Genomic DNA, 22,426 nt, shown 5'->3' on the forward strand with positions numbered 1-22,426 from the left:
CAGGCACCCCAGATGCATGGGCAACAATAAGTGGTGTGGTCTGTTATGCGGCAAGAGCTACCCAATGAACACATCCAGGGACACACGTGCACACGAAGACACAGAGACACGCATCCAAACAGCCCCCATGCGTACACACACATGCACTTGCACACTCAGGCACTCCTCTGCACACGCACATTTTCAAACGCGAACACCGGCTTACCCCACAGAAGGGTTTGCAGGAGACAACAGCGAGAATTAAACCCTATCCTAGGCCACCTCCATCTCTGGGAGGCTCTTTCTTGCTGCCAGTGGAGAGGCTATGAGTGTGATGAGGTGTTTGCCCCAAAATTCCCTTATAGACTTCAAGCTGCGCAGGCTCTGGCCCCATAGTGGCAGGGTTTCCATAGCCTTCTCTGAGCAGCTCTGACAGAGACCCCAGCGTTGATTCAGATCACAGCTTCCTCAGGAAGGAGGAACAGACTGTCACTGTGTGACTTGGGAGCGAGAACAAAGGAACTGCAGAAGTGGCGTGGGTGGGGCAGGGCGGGGGGGCTCCACTCGAGGGGGCATTGGAAGGGCACGGCCCTCGGTCCTTGGTCCTCTCACTCTGCGTCCTGGGCAGTTCACCCAGGTCAGCAGAGGTCCAGGTGCTCAGTCAGGCTGATCCCACAGGGGCCCCATGCCATGTCTGCCCCTGGGCTGAGCTGGGCCCTCCTCACTCGCTCTGGGCGTGCGGGACAGGAGATCTAGGCAGATGTCACCTGCTCCGTCATTAGCAGCCAGGTGTGCACATGGGCCCGGTAAGGTGGTATTGCTTAACGGGGGTTTAGGGGGGTGCTCAGGCTCTTAATCCAAATGACCTGGATTCTAATCCTACCTCCACCATTGCTAGCTGGGCAAGTGACTCAGCCTCTCTGCCCCTCATCTACACACCTACTAAATGGAGGCAGTAATACTTGAGGATGAAATGAGAGCATCACTGTGGAATCCCCTGACTCAGCGCCTGGCAGAGAAGCCTCAATAAATGGTAATAACTATTACTACCCCTCTGGACTATTAGCCCTAAGGGCTGGAGCTGTACCTAGTTTCATTCAATTTTTTACAGTTGTAGCCCGAGGGCCTGACACTTGGTGGGCATTCGATGGAGATGTTGAATGAATGAACGAGGATATAGAGGCACAATGAGAGCATGAATGAAGGTCCCCAAGATCTTTAGGGACATGGATCAGTGTTAGATGACAAGGTAGAGGAGGCTGCTAGACATCGGATGGTGATCATACGTGGCGAACTTTTTCTACAACCCCTTCCATGGACATAGCCCCGCATAGTTTCCCAAGTATGTTCCCATCTGCTGGGTTGTTAAATCCTCACCATTGCCCCCATTTTAGGGATGGAGAAACTGAGGTTTGTAGAGGATGCGTCAGCTCTTTTGACTCCAAATCTCAGGAGTCCTCTGCTATCCCCACAGCTTCTCTGAGTGGGAAGGACTTTTGAGATCCACCACTCAAGCTTCTTTCTCACGGAAAGGTAGATCCATGAAGGAAAATGACCATCTCAAGACTACACAGTGAGGAGGACCCTGTGTTTTCTGAACCCAAACCCAGTGCATCCTCTCAGGTCCCCTGAACATCCTGTGACATGTGCATGCTCTCATCTGTACACCTGCAAGCTGATGACACGCACAGCTCAGGATGGATTCCGGCCCTCAAGTCTCAGGAACAGGAAGAGATCAGCCTGTGTACATGTCGGTGGAAAGGGATCAACAAGCATTCATTTAATACTTACTTCATGCCAGTCTTCTACGCTAGTAGCTCGGATCGTAAAGATAGGAAAGACACAGACTCTGCCCTCCAAAGGGCCACAGTCTGGGGGAGAGACAGATATGTGGGCAGAAGGTCACAGTGCGTGGCAGTTCTTGCTGGGATAGAAGATGCTAAGTGAATGGAGAATTGGGGGCTTCTAACCCGGACCCAGGGGGTCAGGCAAGCAGATCAAACTGGACGCACACAGAAGGCCCCCAGAAGACATAATCTGGGGCCTATTCAAACCAACAACATTAATCTGTTTTGATGAAGGGCTCGGCCTGTCCTCTAGGTACTGAGCAAGTGAGCTCTGCTCCCACACTGGGAAGCCACCTCTCAAAATAAAAGCCCAAAGATGACAGACCCTCCCATCCTCCTTCTTTCCCTTCGAGGGTCTCACTGCTTATCGAAGGACATCTCCCAGGACTCTGTCTGAGAAGAATTCTGCTAAACAATGTTCCCTCCACGTCTACAAATTTCCAGTGATGATTTAGGGCCTCTCACAAAGAGGTGCCCCAGGCAGCAGCTCGGCTGGTGGACGCCTTAATTTGGTGCTGCAGGGACATAGTCTTGAAGGAGGCGACGCCCGAGTCGGGTCTTAAGGAAGAAGAGTGTAAGCAGGGCAAAGGATAGAAGGGAAGCTCCAGGCGACCTGCAGGTGCAAAGGTGGAGGCATATGGAAAGGCCTGACCTGGCCAAAAAACACAAGCAGCCTCACGGCCGCCACGGAAAGAAAGACAGAGAAAAGGAGCAGCCAAGCAGCTGAGGAGGCCAGCAGGCCCCAGGCTGGGGAGGTGGACGGATCTGGCTGTTGTCAGGTAGATGCCACGAAGGACAAGGGAAGGGGCTGAGAAGTCCCTGGAGGCAGGGAGCAGAGAGGCAGGACAGCTCTAGGCCTGGAGGGGAGAGAGGGTGGCGCTCCTGCTTGGCCATAGGTAAGATCTCCTCCGTGGCGCACCCGTTTATCCATTTAACAACTACTGTGCTTAAGATGACATCAGAGGGGCTGATCACGTGTGGCCTGTGGGCCACGGTGGGGGCTTTGGATTTAATTCTGAGTGATCTGGGGAAGCCCCTGGAGGGTAGGAGGGTAGACCCAGTGGACTGGAAAGGATGACACAGGGACTGGGTATAGAGGGGGAAGAAGAATGGTCTGAAGGCTGAACCCTGGGGCCCCCCGATGTTCAGAGGCTGGGAGATGATAAGGAACCTGCAAAGGGTTCTAAGGAACATCATCTGCAAAGATGACTGAGGAACAGCCAGCAGAGGCAACCAAGTGAGGAAAGGGCTTCAAGGAGGAGGCGGGGCCGACGTGTCACGTGTCAGTGAAAGACTGACCGTTGGGTTTGGCCGCGTAGAAGTGGAGGAGGACCAAGACCTTGATCAGAGCAGTTCTGGTGGAACAGGCTCAAGAGAGAAGGTGAGGAGAAGGCCTGGCCCCAACAAGCACTGAGCACTGTCCCTGGGAGTCTGCTGCAAAGGGCGGCAGAGAAACGCCTGCAGCTGTCGGGGAGGGTGAGGTCAAGAGTGGTGTTTCTTAGAGATCGAATACAAAGTTAGAGGGCCTTGTTTACGTGTTTACGATGGGAACAATCCCGTCCTGAGGGGAAAAGGCAGCGGACAGCTGCAGGGCCGTGTCCGTGAGGAGGTTCAAGGGGATGAAGTCCCATGGACCAGTGCGGGGGTGGCCTTGCCCAGGAGCCAGGCGGTTCCTCCACAGTCACAGGAGAGGGGACGGACCCTGTGGGCACACGGAGCTCTCTGGAGGTGGTGGTGGGAGTTCATGAAGTTCACTTCAGATTGCTTCTGTTTTCTCAGGGAAATAAAAAGCAAGGTGATCAGCCGACCACCAGGAGAAGAGGAGGGGTGGGCGGTGAGTTTTCTCCGGGTTCTTTCGTCCTGGGCAGCTCGTGGGCTGGACCTCACTGCATCTTCCCTGACTTACTGGGGCTAAGAAGGACACAGCTCTGCCCGACCCTGTGTCCCTCCCACACTTGCCCAGGACCCCAGAGGCCCCCAAGAGTGCTCCTCTGGCACCTGGACCCTCCACAGCCCTTCTCAGCACTCTTCCTGGCAAGGTTTTCCAGCAACGGGTCACGAGGGCTCAGTGTGCTCCATCCTGTCCTGCCTGCCCCCAGCCAATCCGCCAGCCCCAGCTCTGGCCGGCGGGGGAAGTGGCGGGAGAGGGGGGCTGGGAATCAGGTGGAAATCTCCCACAGGTGTGTCTTCCGGAGGCAGTGCCCGCAGCCAGCCCTGCTCACAGCCGGCGACAAGTCTTGTACCCAGAGACTCTGGTGTTACTGCTGAACTATGATTGCATTTGTCAGACCCTCAGAGGAGGCAGACGGCTTCCCGTGCCTTCAGGTGCCGGCTCCGCGGAGAAGGAGAAGCAGCTGTCAGCTCGGGCCTCTCTCTCCCTCCCCAGCTCCGGCTCCTGCTCTCAGCCTCCCACTACAATGGAGGTGGGGTGAGGCAGTGCGGGCACAAACCTCCAACCCCAGCAGCTCGTGTTTCGGGGCCAGGCTTTGTGCCAGCCACTCATTTAATCCTCAAAACGGCCACAAGTCTGTACTAACATCATCCACATTTTACCAATGATGGCACTGAGGCTCAGAGAAGTCAAGAACTTGCCCAAGGTCACCCAGCTGGGAAATGGCAGAGAGGACTTGAAGCTCAGTCTATCTACTAATAAGCACTCCACAGCACCTCTTAGTGCTTTTCCTAACGAGGTTTTCCAGAAACGGGGTCCCAGAGTGCCCAGTTCCATCCAGCTCTCTCCCCAGCCAGTCTGGCCAGGGTCAGACTGCCCAGGTTCAAATCCTGACTCAGCCATTTACTACCTCCGTGACCTTGGACATGGTACTTGGGCCTTCCTAAGTCTCCATTTCCCCATCTGTAAAATGGGGCCCTGACAGTACCTCCCTCCCAGGGTGGCCGCAATCACTCTTGCCGTGCTGAGCCTGATCCTCCTCCTCTCAACATGCCCCAGAATGTGGTGTCAAAACCCCAGTCAAGGGCAGGGCCAAAACAAGCCATCTCCTCCCTCATTCTGGGCATCAGACCTCTATTGATACAGCCTCACAGCCACATCACTCCCTTGGCTCACATAAAGCTATAGTTCCCTCTGCCTTTCAGATCTTTTAAGCATACATATCAACAAGCCAACTGGACTTTGCTGTAAAGGAAGTGAGTTGCCCGAAAGTGAGAAAGAGAGGGGTGCAAAGCCCTCTCCCAGAGGCCTGTGAAGTAGTGCACACCTGTCCCCATTATCCAGGAGTCATCAGATGGGTGTTCTGTGTAGATGAGGTGGATTGTACATGCACATCGGGAGTGGGCTGGAGATTGGGGAGAAGCACAACAGTGGGTGAAGGATTAAGGCCTGGAGGAGGGGAGCAATAATGAGCAGGAGGAGAGAGGGAGGGGAAGCCAGGCCTGAGTTCTTGACTGTGGGAGACAGGTCTGGAGAAGCCCCCCTGCTGGTGAAGGAAAGCTCGGCGAGATTGAGAACGGGAAGAGCCCTGGGAGCATCCTGCCGAGCTGGGGGGCTGGGGGGGGGTGCTCTTAGAACGGGGTGGGGGCCTCAGCTCCTGCAGAGACCAGAGGGACCCAGTGTGCACTGAGCAGTCATCTAATCCCTACACAACCTGTGAGGTCAACACTACTGCGCCCCTTTCACACACAAGACAATAAGGGCACTTGGCTCTCTGCCTGGCGAGAAATCCCCAAGAGACCATTGGCCATTCTGCTTCTTGCAAATCTCCATCGACAGGGAGCTCATGACCCTGTGAGGCTCTACAGCTCATGCACGGCCACCCTAGGTTCCCACGCAGATGAACCCGACTCCACAGCCCACGGTGCACGAGCCTTGGAAACCTCCTCGAGGGCCTCCCTGCCTCTTGGGACCAAGCTTCCTGCCAGGTGCTCCAGATACGACATCACGGCTTCCCTCACGCCCACTTCCCCAGAGGAGGGCTGAGCAAACCCGGTGCTGCAGGTTGGCGTGGGTGTCTGTGGACTGACCACCCAGAGGCCTGCGGAAGGGAGAGCCTGTTACTCTGGGGCCGCTTGTGGTTGGAGAAGACCTGGGCTGGGCTGGAGTGAGACAGACAGACAGAGAAAGATAAGAGGAGAGACAGAGAGAGAGGGAGAGGAAAGGAGCTGAAACCCTATAGGCTCCCCTGAGTAGACTGTCTTACAGAGCCCAAGAGTGTGTCAGTTCTTTCCTCCAGCTGAGATAGGAAAAAAAGGCAGAGATCTCTGATTACAGGGACCCTGACTCCCACAGCAGGAGGTAGGCAAACATGTGAGGCTAGCTCCAGAGGGCTCAGGACCAGGCAGAAGGAGCCCAGCTGATGGCACACTCACCAATCCTCCATCTTCTGCCTGTGGCAGACATCACTAATCAATCGTGGCGCTCTTTCTGATAAGGCTGGATGGTGGTTTTATTTTAGACAACAACACACACCCCGAGAGCCTTTGGCCCCCGGTGGACACTGCCTCTAGCAGCAGGAAAATTGTGGGGGGCTTGGAAGGTCAGACTGAGCTTGACCCTGAAAGGCAAGGACAAATCTCTAACAGAGCCTTAAAATCCTTTCACAGTTTATTGGCTTAGGAGCCAATTAGATCATTTGGTGCAATTTTCTTCTTTCTCCTGGCACTGGTCACAAGTGGCCAGTGTTTGAGCCCTGAGCCCACAGAGGACAGGATAGGACACAGACCACGTCCTGGCGTCTTGTCTTTGCCAGCTCTGGGCCCAGCACACCAAGAGCTGCATTCGATGCTCGGGAAACTGAATGATCTGGGCCGTGGTGTCAGCTCCACCCAGCACCTGGCCCTCTTACTTTCCTGGAACAATCAAATCAGAGACTCAGGGCTATTTTTAACTGATTAAGAGGAGAGCCTCGGATCAGAGTTTCTCTTTAGCAGCTGTGCTGCCAACAAGTCGCTACTACAAACAACTGTAATTATTCCAAAACACTTAGAACATTTGCGCTTCTGCTAGGCCTGACAAGAGCTCCTGTTTTAACGGTGTTAGCCCCTCCACACTTGTCCATTAGGGTGAATTAGGGCAGCAGAAGAGACAACCATCCACTAAGGACATCCTCAGAGCCCAGGTGCACATGATTAGCCAAATCATCTCAGTGTCGTTCATGGGACAGCAGGTCCCCGTGACAATGCAGTCAGGATGTCACTGGCTGACTGTAAATAATGAGGCACCCACGGATCCATGTGCAGACCTGAAGCTGCCACCCTGCCTGGGAAACAGCCATTGAGAGTATAAGGGAGCCTGAACGAGAGGAACACTTAAAAGGGACTGTGGCCAGCTGTGCACCTAGAGACCGACCTGAGGGGGCAAAGGTCAGCAACAGACATCTCAAACGTGTTTCTCTACCCTGACCAGTGTTTAGAGCTCCAGCCCACATTCCCTTATATAACAGAGCATTTCAGAGCAGAAGTGGCTCATTCAACCACCCTCCATCCTCTGTCTGTGGCAGACATCACTAATCGATCATGGCACTCTTTCTTGCTAAGGCTGGATGTAGATTCAGACTACTTCAACCCAGAGCTGAGCCAGCCACTACCAACGGAAGATGAGATAAAACTTAGTTGCTAGTCTGCTTTATAAGCTCGTTTTATGATTAAGTTGGGTCAGAATGGGAATTACTGACCTCCCCACTACTGGCCATCAAGGATCATCTTGGCATTTGCTTTAGCTTGGATGTACTAGTGCAGGGCACTCAAGAAGACGTTTATGGTTCCCAGCAGTAAGTTTGGTCCCAGCAGCTGGGAACACCTGATGCACATAAGACCTTAGTGAGTGCTGACTGGATGGGGCACATTTAATGTTTTGTCTGCCCAGCACCACCCCCAGTCTCCTGGGCTCAGCTGCCCCTTCTTTGGAATACAGCTCCTTTTCTCTCGTGGTTTTAGGGGGGCTGCCAATCATAGTACCTATCCCCCAGCTACATTGAGTTCTAATGTAGACTGATCATGGACAAGAGATCTACGCTGGGCCAGGTCGAGGCCTTTCCTGAGAATTTCGGACCCAGAAACTCTTTCAAGGGAAGAGGGGCTGGGGTTCTCTGGTGGTTAAACTGTGGAGTGCAAGGCATGGAGAATGCCAGTGGTCATTTCTTGACATGTGGAGGAAGCTGGTCTAAGGGAACAATGCTGATGCATAAAGATGAGCAAGATGGAGGATGAGAGAGAGAGGGAAAGATAGAGATAGATAGAGATATGAGAGAGAGGCAGAGGGAGGGAGAGAGAGAGATACAGCGATAGAGATAGATAGAGATGAAGAGAGATAGAGATGAGAGATGGAGATAAGAGACAGAGAACCTGGTTCCAGCTCTCCCCAGTGCCAAGCTATATCCCTTCAACAGTCACAAGAACCTTCTAATAAATTCCTCTTTTTGGTTACCTTTTTGAAGTTGAGTTTCGGTCACTTGTGACCAGGAACCTGTCACAATGCATATACACGGGCATATACACAACGATACCAGTGTATAGCAAAGACCCACGAGAGAAGGATAAGGCCACTGGGCGGGACTTCTGGAGGCAAACGTGAAAAGCAACCTGGGATGGTGGCTGGTACTGTCTGCCACAGGATGCAGGTAGTCATGGCGATGGAGAGAGCCTGACCTGGCAGGGACCACCAATGAGGAGGGAATGTGGACAATTCTACTTTCTATCAAGTTCACTCACATGGGCTGGTCGTGTTGCCTATGCCCATGATTCTTGTGCGTCATGAGGTCAACAGTGTCCTAAGATTCTGGGAGGCAGGCTGACCTCCGTGTTCTCTACTTTGCTCCAGGGTTTCCAAGGAGTGGGGCAGTATCCTGGGGACAGTGAGGGATAAATGCGCTCCTGGGAAGGAGGGCCAGATCTTTGCACTCCCTCATGCCCAGAGAGCAGCGGCATCGCACACTCTTCCCTGCAGGACACACACTTCTGAAAACAGCTGGGATAGGAGGGTCTTCTACAAACACCAGCATACTGGTCCATGCTTTCAGCACAGGTCTGCCGGCCCCTACTGTATGACAGATCGCACGCTGGGCACCTCAGATACGGATAAAGACATGTGGTCCTGGCCTTGAGGAAGGCTCAGGCTAGTGGGGCACAGAGACGTGTAAATAGAATACAGTGCAGTCATTTTCAGCAGAAGTGGGTGTAAAGGATTCTAGAAGGCCATAGAAGGCATGGTAAATCAGCCTGAGGGATTAGAGCAGGCTCACACAAGAAGTGACATGTGAGCTGAGTAAGAGCTTATTCAGAGGACAAAATGCCAGGATTTTCCTTAAATTCCCAGAGGGTCCCAAGTATGGTAGGTACCTCACTCTCACCATTAAAGATGTCTTCCCATACAATAGAAACTAGAAAGCGACACGCTGCGTTTCTTGGACACCCTCTGCTAACTAGGTGTTTGCACGTGACCTAGGTTTCGCCAGCGGACAGACTGGATGAGATCTGGAGGGCAGACATGAGTCACGTGAGGTGATAGGTATGGGATCCTCTACAGACCCTTGGCTCAGGGTCCCCTGTGAAGTCCCTGGTGAGAGGGGCTGAGCAGTGGGATATGGTGGTCATGGAGCTTCACGAGAACAGTTCTATTTTGTGGCGGGACATTTCTTCTTTATTTCTTCTTTATTTCCTGACCCTTCCAGCAGTTCTGTGTGCTACCTGATCCTATAATAAATGCCTTTCCACTTACACCAGCTGGAGTAGGTTCTCTCTGCAACTAAGACCCCTGAGTATGGCATCAGGTTCCGCTTCCGTCTTCCCTCTGCTATAGCACTGTGACTCAGTGGTTAGGAGCATTGATGCTGGCCTTAGAAAGACTTCGGTTCAAATCTCAGCCCTGTCATTTTCTACCAATGAGACCTTGGGACTGAGATTGGTTTCTCAGCCTATAAAATGGTGTAATTATAATATGTACTTCATGGCGTTGTTAAAAAGCTTGAATCAGACGATGTACGTAAAACACACACTACTAGACACATAGCAAGGCTGGATAGATGCGTGTTATTACTCTCCTTACAGCTTGGGTTTCTTTGCCAGCCAACCCAGTCTTCATGCTGCTTGTGAAAAGTCAATTTAAGAGCAGACAAAGAGCATTCGTGGCATAAAAAAAGGAAACCTTGCCAGTCTGGAAGGTGAATTGAACAAGATGAAGCAGAACACAGGAGTAAATGCACAGACCTAGTCTCAGGTGAAGAAAATCTGAACAAAGACAGGAAGGCGGAGACACAGGGCTTGGTTGCAATATGTGTCACACAGATTTGTGGGATTAGAAAATGAATCAGTGTGCATCATTAGCGTGATGTCACCAAGAAGCTAAGATAGTCTTTGGCTGTATTAAGAGAGGTAAAGTGTAGAAAGAGGGAGGTGGAAACCCTATTCTACTCTGTCTTGATCGGCCCACATCTACAAAGCTGAATTTAACTCTGGGGAATCTCACCATGAGAGAGATGCACAGACTAGCTTGAGTTCAGAGAAGCCACCAGGATAATAGCTAACATTTATTGATCATTTACTATGTGCCAGAAGCCACTCCTAACCCGTTCTTAGCTCTTCTCCCAGCAGCATAGACTTTGACTTGTAGAAGTTGCCGTGGGCTGTGCAGAGTCAGTCCTAATGACAGCCATGACAAGGATGGCAAATGTCTGGTGTTCGTGCCACCGCGCGCCCCTCCCAACCCAAGGCAGACATTACTACTCAATCACAGAACTTACTGAGTCCAAATGTGGCTTTCAAAATGTCCTCTTCACCCAACATTGCACTCAGTCGAAGATGAATCCCGTAGGCCAGTCCTTCACCATGTGGACAGGATGCGTGAGTGGCGACCATGCTGTGAACTGTGACCAACCTAAGCAGGGCTTGACCCTCTGTCAAAATGGGCTACAAGACATGGGAAAGAAGCTGGCAGGGCCTCCCAGGGCAGACACAGACCAGCCACTTGTCCCCAGCCCTGCAGCGGTAGAAACTTGGTGTTATTCATGGACCCAGAATGGATCAAGCTTTGTGGCAGAGACAATGCTGTATGTTTACCAAATCCCATTTCATTTTCTTCTTCCTGGGCACACAGGAAGACTACATTTCCCAGCCTCCCTTGCAGTTAAGTTGAGGTCATGTGACTGGGTCTGGCCAGTGGGTTACGAGGAGAATTGATATACATCCCCTCTAGGCCAGACCACAAAACCCACTGGTTGAGTGATTATCCATGCCCTTTCTTCCCCTTCATCAGTGACCTTGGAGGCCGTGTGTTGGGGACGGTGGCATTGCAAGATGGAAGGACCCCGGATCCTGAGTCACTATTAGGAGGAAAGCTTCACAGGATGCTGCCCAACCCACATCAGACTGTGATATGAGCAAAAACTAACCTTTGCTGTGTAAGCTACCAAGACGTCAGAGTGTATTTGTTAATGCAGCAGAGCCTAGCCTAGCCTGACTGCAGAAGGTTAACACCTAGTGTCTCTCCAATGTGGTCTGGGACCACCAGCGTTAGAATCACCCAAGAAGCTTGTTAGAATTGCACATTCTTGGCTCCACCTTAGAGGACCTGGAACTACAAATCCCAGGAAGGGCCCAGGAGTTTACAACTTTAGCAAGTAGTCTAGTGATTCTTATTCTCCCTGAAGTCTCGGAACCACTCACAGCTCAACCACACTCACAGGTGCCAATTTATCACTTTATGGTGAGAAATAGAACTTCGAGCAGAGCGGAGCCCTGGGGTCAGCTGGCCAGGACTGCCTTTTCCCATGGACATGTGTAAATGAGAGAAACTGAATTTCCACCTGAAGCCCTCTGGGGGCCCTGAAATCAGCCCCAGGGATTTGAGAAAGGGCATCTTCAGAGTCTCAGCGTGAGTCATGTGGCCTGAGACACCCCAGCCATCACTGCAGACTCATCTGGGACATGTCCCACACAGACCACCTGGGGCACCTTCCTCCCCAGACCATGCTGGGAGCAGCTAAACAACGTCCTGCTCCTGGATCCACTCTCTTTAGACTCTGAAGACCACCTCTTCTACTTCCCCAGCCACTCCCCAGGCAAGAGCCAACATGGTGAATTAGGTGGTATCCTTGAGGCCATCCCAGGAGGATTCACCGAGTGCCTCAGTATCCCCTTACCCATCCATCTCCAGTGTTGGGGAGGGGGGTGGGGGGGGAGGAATGCACACGCCTCTTGTGTATGTTGACTCTGAACTGTCCCTTGTCTTCAAGTGTGAAGGCGCCTGCTCCCCCGTCTGCTGACCACATGGGCTCCAGGGCGCAAGACGGATTCGAGTCCAGCTCTGTCACTCACTGAAATGGAGCAAACTATCCGTCTCTCCAAACTGCAGGGTCCTCACCTGTCAAGCGGGGATAAAATAATCACTACCTATTATACAATAATCACCCCACAGTTGTTGTGATGGTTACACGACACATATCATTTGACGGCCCCAAGTCTTACCCCACATTGAGGGTGCTCAATAAAGTGTTGTAAATGAGGCGCTCCGTGTGTGATGTTTGTGACCAGGTATGTTTGTGGGACAAGGGGGTGGAGAGCATGGAGATTAAAAGCCTGCATTTTGAGGACTGAGAAGCCTCGATCTGAATTGTCAATTACCAACTGTGTGGCCTCACTTTCCATATCTATGAAATGGGAACAGTGATCCCTCTATCACAGGGTTGTTATAAAGATTAAAGAGTGAAATGAATGGAAGATGTGAATCTGTGTAGGTGTGTGTGTGTGTTCTGGTGCACAGTTGTGTGTGTGTGATAATATAATAGCTGACGTTTATTGGGTGCTTACTACATGCCAGGCACTGTTCTAGGCACTGTTCTGTATGAACTCATTAACCCTCACGACAATCCACGAGGCAGGAATTATATCACATTGAACAGCTATGGAAGTCGAGCCATAGGGTTTACACACGTTGACCAGAGCTCTCGCTGGTGGGGCATCAACAATCCGTCCATTTCTCCTCTAATGCCGCTTTCTCTCTCCCTGGCACTAAAAGGTGGGAGGGGCAGATGCAGCACCCCCCAGACTCTTGGTGGAGGCCGAGCCTGCTAACCAGCAGCAGCCCAGGGACTCACCTGGTCTCACCTCCCAAAGAGCTTATGTCCCGGGAGCTCCATGCAGTGCTCGGTGTGAAAGGGTGACAAATAGGGAAGACGCATAGGGTTGGCATGGGTTCTACAGAATCCCGGAGCCCTGAGAGGTCATTAGGTCCAGGACCTGTCCTCATCCTCCAGCAGGACCAGGACTGATCTGATCTGACTTCACTGTGATCTCAAATGCATCCAAGGACTTGATAAAGTCGTTAAAATTGAGGCTGTCCTACCCTAGGACCCAGCAATTCTCTCCCAAGTTCACACCTTAGAAAAACACTTGTCCTGTGCACCTGGAGATATGGCCAGGAATGTTCACAGCAATGGTGATCATAAAACCGAAAACTGGATAAGCAAAGTGTGTTATAGCCACACTGTGGAATACTACACAGCACTGAAAATGAATGAACTGCAGCTGTGCAGCTTGAGGCATACTAGAAAATAAGTTGAGTAAAAGTGTTGCAAAATAAATACCTTTCTTTGTTTACCAATAAAACAAAACCCAGACTTTATGTTTTTAAAGAAAACAATGGAATGATAAACACAAAATTCAGATAGAGTTACCCTTGGTAAGGAGTAAGGAATTACAACGACGGAGGCACACACCAGAGTTTCAGTGGTTTGGGAATGTTCTGGTTCTTAGGTTGGGGTAGAAACATTGGTGTTCACTTTATTATCTTCATAACATATACATATATATACACACACATACATACATATACACACACATATATATACTTTTATATGAATCAGATGAAATAAAAAGAGAGAAAAAGAAAATAAAACAACACCTTATTCTTGTATAGTGTCATACAAGCAATTTCATGTAAGAGTAACAGCAACAAATCCCCACGCTGTTTGTCTGTTGAGTCCTGACCATCACATCAATCACAGCAAATATTCATATGACCCTCTGGACCAGGCTCTGCTCTGAACACTCTACATGTATTAACATATTTAACGTCCATGAAAACCCCATGAGCTTAGGTGCTATTATTATCTGCATTTTGCAGATGGGGAAACTGAGTCAGAGAGGTCACCTTGCCCAAGGACATGCACCTACCAAGTGGCAGAGCCAGGATTCACACCCAGCCCACCTGGCTCCCGAGCCTGTGTCTTTAACCACTTGGCAGCACAGCCTGTCATTTGCCTCAATTAGCCTATTTACTCCTCACACTGGCCCTTCCAGGAGCAGGTTATTATCCCTATCTTCCAGAAGAGGAAACCAAGACTCCTCTGGCAGGCAGGGAGCACGTTCATATACTGCTTCCCTCTCCAGACCCATGGCAGACCCTGCTGACGGATCATGGCACAAACTCAGGTCCCCCCACGGCAGGCAGGTGCCATTAATCAGGCAGAGTCGGCCCATACCTTGAAACCTATCTGCCACCCCTCAACCGTACGTGACCTCTGCTTCTGCAGGTCCTCAGAGGCCCTCCCAGCACTTCTGTTGGAAAGAGCTCTGCCTGTCTTCCTCCACGTCTCCCCTGGCCGTGGACAGCGCCTAACTGCCACCCGGGCACTCCTGGCCCCGAGGGGCTGGTCGTCCCTCTGTGCAGTGCTCCAGTCTATTACAAATCGACACCGGCCTTGGACAAACCTCTGACACCCCGTGCCTCAGTTTCCCCAAATGTGAACTGGACAAAAGTTGGCATGATCTGCCCCAAGCCATAAAGAACAACAGCTGTTCCCCGTGCTTTCTGCTCCTCCTGGAGGAAGAAGCCAATTAAAGACCAGACCCACTTGGGGCCCCCTTTCTGGAGAACGGAGACTTCGGGGCACTGCTGGCCTCGCCCCCAAGAGCCCGAGATTATACTGCAAGCGGCTCTTACGGCAGCGCATTGCAATAGATATTAATTGCTACATTAAATTCTATGATATTGCTTAAGAGGATGTTCATTTAATTTCCCTGCAACTGTGGTCAAGCTGATCTTTAATCGAAACTGACAGGCGCAATTTGAATCAGGTAGCAAACTCCTCTCTCTTTAAGGAAGCCAAGAACGGCATGAATATTAAATGGGTCAGGACAGTTGGCAACACTAATACAGTTTAAATCAGAACAAGCCTCAGCTACAGCTTTTAATTATTCATGCTCTCCTGGTAAGTCAGGCCCTGACAGCAGTGTCACCGGGAGTTCAGGAAACTTCCTCGATGTGACGTGAAAGACAAGGCGGGGGGCAAGGGGGGGGGGGCAGCGTGGCCCAGGGTCCCGCGTTAGGCCAAGCTGTGTGAGGGTAATCTGACTAGGAGAAACATGCTCGTGGGCTGTCTTTGGCATCACGTAAATGCTGCATGCTAAATCAGGGAGAGACAGGGACAGAACTATAAAGATGCACAGCCAGATAGAGAGACAGGGGCATATGGGGGCATAGATCAAGGTCAGAGATGGAGACAGACTCACAAAGAGAGAGACATGCGGAGACAGAGAGAGACTGAAACTGAGCTAAAAGCAGAGACACGTGGAGACAGAGCCAGAAGTTACATCAGAGGCGCAGAGAGACCGAGCAGGGCCAGCAGGGAGGGGGCAGCTCAGAGCCTGAGCATCTGTCTGTGTGTACCAGGATGGGGGCCCAAACCATCAGAAGAAAGCAGAAACAACAGAACATGTCCCAGAGATAGTTGTCTGGGGACTGAGGGCAGAGCCTGCGTCACAGACACCAGCTCCTGGAACAGCAGAAGCTCCACTCAGCACGTCTTGGGATGAGCCAGGTCCATAAATCACTCGGGATGGGAAAAACCTGTGTGCAGCCTTGGAAACAGCATCTGGCAGAGGAAATGGCAAGAGGGACGGTGAGGGGCCTGGGGGAGAGGAAGGACAGACAGACAGAGCAGACAGGATAGATCAGAGATGAAACAGACAGATGGAAGGGACGAGTCAGACGGATGGAAGAGACAGGAGAAAAGACCGAGAGAGATGGTCCTGGAGAGAGAGGCACAGAAACGTGGGAGAAATGCACACACGGAGATGGACAGAGAGAGACCCACGGGGAGAGAGTCGCAGGCAGCAAAGATTCAGAAAGAATTTCCTTTCCACACTAACCTTTGAAATGTGATTTGCAGGGAACTTGTGGTTCTTAAGAATAATGTGCCTTCTTAACGCGTGGGGCACTTACTGTCCACAAGACACCTTCCTGTCTGTTATGCCACCTCGTCCTTGCCCCCTCCCCATACTCCCCAAATCTAGAGGGGCATTCTAGAACATTCATTCTCTAAAAACACTGCTCAGGACTGAGATACGCTGTATGATTAGCCCAATTCGTTAGTTATGAGGCATTTACCTAAATTCTCTCAAATTCTCTCTCCCTAGCTGTATTTTCTGACTGTACCACCTCCTGAGTCGACGCACGTAATGTGGTGCACAGAACATAGGAGGAAGAGCCACTTTCAAGTTCCAGCCCTTGGGCATGGGAGCCTCAGTTTCCCCGTCTGGCCCCCGAAACTCAGCTGAGACAACGTGAGTGAAATTGTGAGGCCTGTACACGTGAGAGGAATGTCATGGCCCACAGCAGGACACGTCTGTTGTAGGTGCTTTGTAGAACTTGGGAAAGGGTGCCTGGATTGAGGTGCATGCCCCAAACCTCGTCCTCCCACAAATGCAGCCCAGGCAGGGTTCCCTTCCGCTTCCAAAAGCACAGGGTCTGTCCCGTTCCTCCTCACTGCGGCCAAGGCCTCCGGGCCACCCGGCATCGTTCTTCCGCGCAGACCCTGCGGCTGAAATTTGCATCCAGTCTCCCGGGCCGGCTGATCTCCGGCGGAGAGGAAGGTAAATGGAAAGGCAGCGGGGGGCTTCCTGAACGTGTTTGCCCTCTGCAGCCCTTAACATTTACACATGCGGCGGAGGAGGGAAGCAGTCTTAGCACCCGAGGCGGGTGTACCAGCCAAGGAGGAGAGCCAAGCCTCCGGCTGGGCCAGGCCGGAGGAATGTACGAGGATTTTCACGTAGTATCTCCTCTCTCTGGGGGCAAATATCACTGTCGCCTCCGAGGACGGGCAGCAAGCCCAGGTGGGCCTGGGGATGTGGGCACAGACTCTGGTGAGGAGTGCCCGCCTGGGCCCTTCCACCCAGGGGCCAGCCCTGGTGGAGGAAGAGTGGGTACCCGACACCCCCTCCCACACGCTCAGTGTTCCCACCAGCCCCAGACGGCCAAGATCGTACAGCACAGTGTCCTGTCGCTGCCTTGACTCACACCTGCCCTGGTAAACAGGACAGGCAGCAGTGCCTGTTTCCTGACAGCTGAGGCCCAGAGAGGTGAAGTGACGTTCCGGAAGTCACACAGCAAGTTGTAGTGGAGCCAAGTCTCACATCTTCTTCCCCAGGGAGCATCTTAGCCAAAGGCATTACCCCTTACGTCTGTCTTACGTCGGCCCAGGGCCCCTGAATTCGGGGCCAGGCCGTGTGCAAGGTGCTGGGGGTCAAAAAGGAGAACCTAAACCCATGCCTTGTCCTGTAAGATTTCACAGCTCAGTGGGGGAGACGGTGAGATGAACACCCTATGGCGGGACTGGACACACAATTGGGGGGCCCAGTGCAAAGTGAAAATGTGGGGCCTCTTGTTTAAAAAGTATGAAAGATTTCAAGAATGTGGCAGCAGATCATTAAACCAAGCATGGGGACCATCTGAGCTCGGGACCCAGTGTGACAACACAGGGTGCTTGCCCATGATGCCGGCTCTGCCCCATGGCTACGGAAAAGGGTGATAATGGAGGTGTTTACAGAGGCCGTGGGGGTGCCGCAAGGAGGGTCAGACCAGGGACCGGGAATGTGGTGCAGTATAGACAAGAGCCTAGGCAGAGAGTCAAACAGATCCTGACTGTCAGACCTTGGGCAAGTTACTCAACCTCTCTGGGCCTCAGCCAGGATAATAGCTTATTGGCCTAAGTCGATATACAAAAAGCAGTAACAGTCCTTGACACACAGCAAGACCGAGTAAACGATGACTATTGTCCTTTGTTACTGATAACTATGAACAGGGTAACACACATGCAGCTCCTCCTTCTGAGGGTCCTCACGGTGTCCAGGCAGCTCCACAGTGGAAGGGCCTCCATCTGCTGGGGGATTTTTCTAGAGTCTGAATCGTGTTGGACATTATCTGGTATAAGGGGACGACATTAGGTATTAGCCAGAATTACTTCGTGCTGTAGGACAGAAGATACAGCCAGCACGCGGCGTCCATGCATTGGTTCAATTCCTTAGTTAAATATCGTTTAACCAATATTAACTGGGCACCTTGCAAGAGCCAGACGCTGTGCTGGGTCTTCACACACAAATGAGAAGCGGCCAGCAGGGTCCCCTCACCCTCACGGATCTCACAGGCTCGTTTTCACTGCTGCAGAGCCAAAATCTTGCTTTAATAAAGTAATAATAATGATAACTGTAAACAGTGTCAGCGACCATTTTAATGAGGACTTACTATATGCCAAACACTGCAAGGGCTCTCTTTGCATTGTCTTATCTTCATCCTCCCAAGGATCCTATGAGGAAGTCAGTCTTGATAACGCCCTGTTACAAACGGAGACATTGAGACAGAGAGGTCAAGTCACTTGGCCAAGGTCACAAGCCTAGGTAAGTAACATTCATTCATTCAACGTGTATTTGTTGAGCATTTACTCCGTGCTGAGGTCTCTGCTAAGGGAAACCATAGTGAGCCAGACAGACCTGCCCTTGTTCTAGTAGGGGAGATAGACAGTGAACTGGAAAAATAAATAAAACAAGATTATTACAGGCTTTAATTAGTGCAAAAAAGGGGGGAGGATGCTAAAGTAGAGAATAACACGTGATCTATTCTTCATGGGGCCTAGATGGGTGCCAAGGGCATAGTAGGCACACAGTAAGTATTTGCTGACTGACTAAATGAAAAAGGAGGTCACATGGTATCATTCTTGCTGACATCTGAGGAATGAGAAAGAGCTAGTCAGGCAAGGAGTAGCTAGCTCCACATAGAGTGAACAGTATGTGCAAAGGCCCTGAGGTGGGAAGGGCTTGAGCATATCAGAGGAACTGAAGGGAGGCCAGTGAGGCTGGAGCACGTTGAGCAGGGTAATGGATAGCATGAGATGAGGTCTAGAGATGTAGGTATGGATCAGATCTCTGGAGGCCACCAGAGTAAAGGAGTTTGGAATTTATCACAAGGGCAAAGGGAAGCCAATGAGTGAGAACGGGATAGTTATACAATCTTGCTTACATTTTAAGGAGATCACTATTGCCTTAGGGTGTGGTGGATTAAAGAGGGCCACTAGTTTTCTGCTGCTCCTCTCATCGATAGGGGGAAGCTATTTCTCTCCCCGTTGAACCTGGCCCTTGACCTATTTGGACCAATAGAATGCAGCAGAAGTCGTGCTATGTAATTTCTAAGACTGGGCCTTCAAAGGTCTGCAGCTTCCAGTTTTGCCACTTGGAACGCCCCCTCTTGAAACCCAGACAGCTTTGTGAGAAGCCCACGCTACGCAGAGAGGCACATGGAAAACGGGGGCGTTGCAGTTAACTGCCTGGCTGAGTTCCCATGTGCCCGCCAGGCCACGCCTCAGACGACTGCAGTAAACACCCTGTGGAGCGGAAGAACCACTCGGCCGAGCCCAGTCACCCCGCAGACCTTCCAGAGACAAATGGGTGTTGTTGTTTTAAGCCACTAAGTTTGGGGGCTGTTTATTACACAGCTATAGACACCCGAAACGTGGAGAACAGATTAAAGGAAGGCAAAAGCAGATGCAGAGACAGGATTTGAACCCAGAACTCAGTGACACCAAGATGCTGCTCCTGCCCACCGTGCTCGGTAACAGAAGTCTCTCTGATCGCTGGTGCCCTGGTTTAACTCTCCTGCCCGTCTACCTGCCTGTCTCTCAGACGCAGGTCCCACTCTCCTGCCAGCTCTGACTTCCACCAGCCCCTCCTGGTCCTGACCCTTCCCTGGGGACCCAGCTCAGCTGAGGCCTCTGAAGCCAGTGGGGCACGTGAGGATCCCCATCCATCCTGCCTTCACTGCCCTGCCTGCATCTTTTATCCTGGCCCCAGAGTCAGTGCTGGCCTCGGGGAGAGCTTCCTCCCGCCCACCGGCCCTGGGGAGCAGGCCGCTGCCCTCCCAGCTCTCCCCTGCACTCAGACATGACTCACTGACCTTTACGAGCCCGAGACTTGATGGGCCTGGTGTTTTATTAACCTAATAAAAAGGCAAGCTGGTTCAGGGGCTTAACATTTCTGAAGAGAGGAAGGCTCTGCCCCCAGGGCATTGGGAGGAAGAAATACTGTCTTGGGCCCTGCTCTCCCAGCACTGTTCTCCGGGACATCTTACGGGCAGGCAAAGAGCAATTCATTGTGTTCCCCATCAAACAGCAGCAGCGAGCCACGAAGCTTAATTTAATTTTGTAATCAGTGGAAGTACAGGCAGAGGAAGACTGCTCACTGTTTTTTCCACTTTGCTTTTTAATAGGATATCTGACAGCACACATAATACAGTGGCTTTATGCAGTAAAGAACGTGCACGCACGCACATACACACGCATGGCGAGGTGGCTAAAGGAGAGAGACGAGAATCTGGGTTTTGGAGGCCAGAGACCTTCTCCCCTGCTCACTTTGTGGCTTTTGGATAAGTCACTTCACTTCTCTGTGCCTCTTTAGTTATCTAAGCTATTTTCCTTATCTTCTCAGATTTAGTAAAAATAATAGCTAGTGTTTACTGCAGGCTTAATTCAGATGCTAAGGGGTGTGGAGAGTGTCTCGTTGAATCTTAGTAATAAACCTACAAGGTAGCTACTGTTAGTGTTTCATTTTATAGAGGAGGGATCGAGGCACAGAATGGTTGAGTAACTTGCCCAAGGACACACAGCGTGGCAGAGCTGTGTATCAGGAGGGTTTTAGTTGCAAGCAACAGAAACTGACTCTAGATGTCTAAGCAGAAAAGATGGTCGTCCAAAGCATGGTGAGTGGCCGGAGAACCAGCTTGAGGCTGAGCTTCCAAAACCACGCCACAGATGCGGAAGACCGCTCTGCCCCCTCTGCCGCTGCCAAGCACCAGGCCATGCTGTCTATACCATGGAGGGGAACTTGCCTTTTGTGCAGCACTCCTGGCTCCGGCACCGATGCCACTTCTGCCCCAGGAACTCCACCTTGTACCCCTGCTGCCCCCAGAGCCAGCAGCCTCGACAGTCCTGCTCAACAGCAAAAGGCATTCCAGAGGAGCCCCCCTTCCCAATTTTCTCGCAATTTTCTAGAGAGTCTGGTCAAGTGAGTTCGGCGGGTGGAACCCAGGTCATCTGCCAACTTCCCGGCTGCAAAGAGGGCTGGGAAAGCGAGAATTCTGGGTCCTCACTCGGAGACGCAGAGCATGTGGAACGGGAAGCTGCTCAAACACAGGACGATGGTCCAAGAACCCATAAAGCCAAAAACAAGAAAAACGCCTGCTCCCTCCGATTCACTCCGGGCAGCCTGGCCGAGAGCGTGCCCTTGACCGCATCAGATGAGGAGGTGGTGTGAGGAGCTCTGTCCAGTACAAGGGCCTTTTGTGGGGTGGGGCCAGGGGAGGGGAGACAGCACTGCACTGTGGTGGGAGCTGGAGAGGGACAGGGTAGTGTCCATGTGTGACCGCGGTCCTCACCCAAGGGAGTGATGCGCATTCAGATCACCTTCAAATCCAGTCAATTTGGGCTCAACTAGCTCACAGTTAGTGATAATATGGACAGGCACCAGGAGGGAAACGCTTTTAGCACCATCCATGAAGATATCTGCATCCCAAGAACCTCATCTCTAGACGCGGCCACCCCCGGCCTGCCTTGCAGCCTCCCTAGCCCGCTCACCATCTCCTCAGCTTGTCCTGCTCTTTCTCACCTCGATGCTTTGCCACGTGATTTTCCCCTGCCCAGAATGCCTTCCCTTCTCTGTGTGGCCAGGTCCCACGCATTCTCAAAATAATCATAGCAATAGTGTGCAGGTATATGCATTTTTAAAAAATTTTTCTATGTGCCAGGCATTGCTCTAAGTGTTTACATGTTAACTTATCTAATACAACAACCTATAAAATAAAGAAAATCATCATCCTCATTGTACAGGGGAGGAAATCCAGAAACAGAGAGGTTGAGTAACTTGCTTAATGACACACAGCCAACAGTGATGGGGTTTGAAGCCAGTGCCCTGGCTCCAGAGGCCACGCCTGCCAGCACTATGCTACAGGTCCACTCAAACAGCACCTCCTCTGTGAGACTTCCTAAAAGGGCTCCATGGTTTGTCCGACCTTCCCTCCTCTGGGATCCCAAAGGCCCCAGCCTGTTCCAGCAGGATCAGTTGCTTTCACTTCCGTGACCCACTTACATGGCTCTGCCGCCCCCACTAGGGCATGGAGCAGGGGCTAAGTGTGTGCTGTTTGTTTCTTAATCTCTGAGTCCCAGTACGTCACCCAGCCTGGTGCCTAGGAGATGCTCCATGCTTGCTGGATCAGTGGGTGAGTTTGTTGAGCAAATACACAGGGTAAAAACAAACCATGGCCAGAAGGTCTGAACTACTGAAGAGGGGCAAATGTTTCAAGACCCTCATTTCCTAAACTCCCTCCAACA

The sequence above is a fragment of the Diceros bicornis genome, chromosome 13, assembly GCF_020826845.1.
Source record: "Diceros bicornis minor isolate mBicDic1 chromosome 13, mDicBic1.mat.cur, whole genome shotgun sequence".
NCBI lineage: Eukaryota > Metazoa > Chordata > Mammalia > Perissodactyla > Rhinocerotidae > Diceros > Diceros bicornis.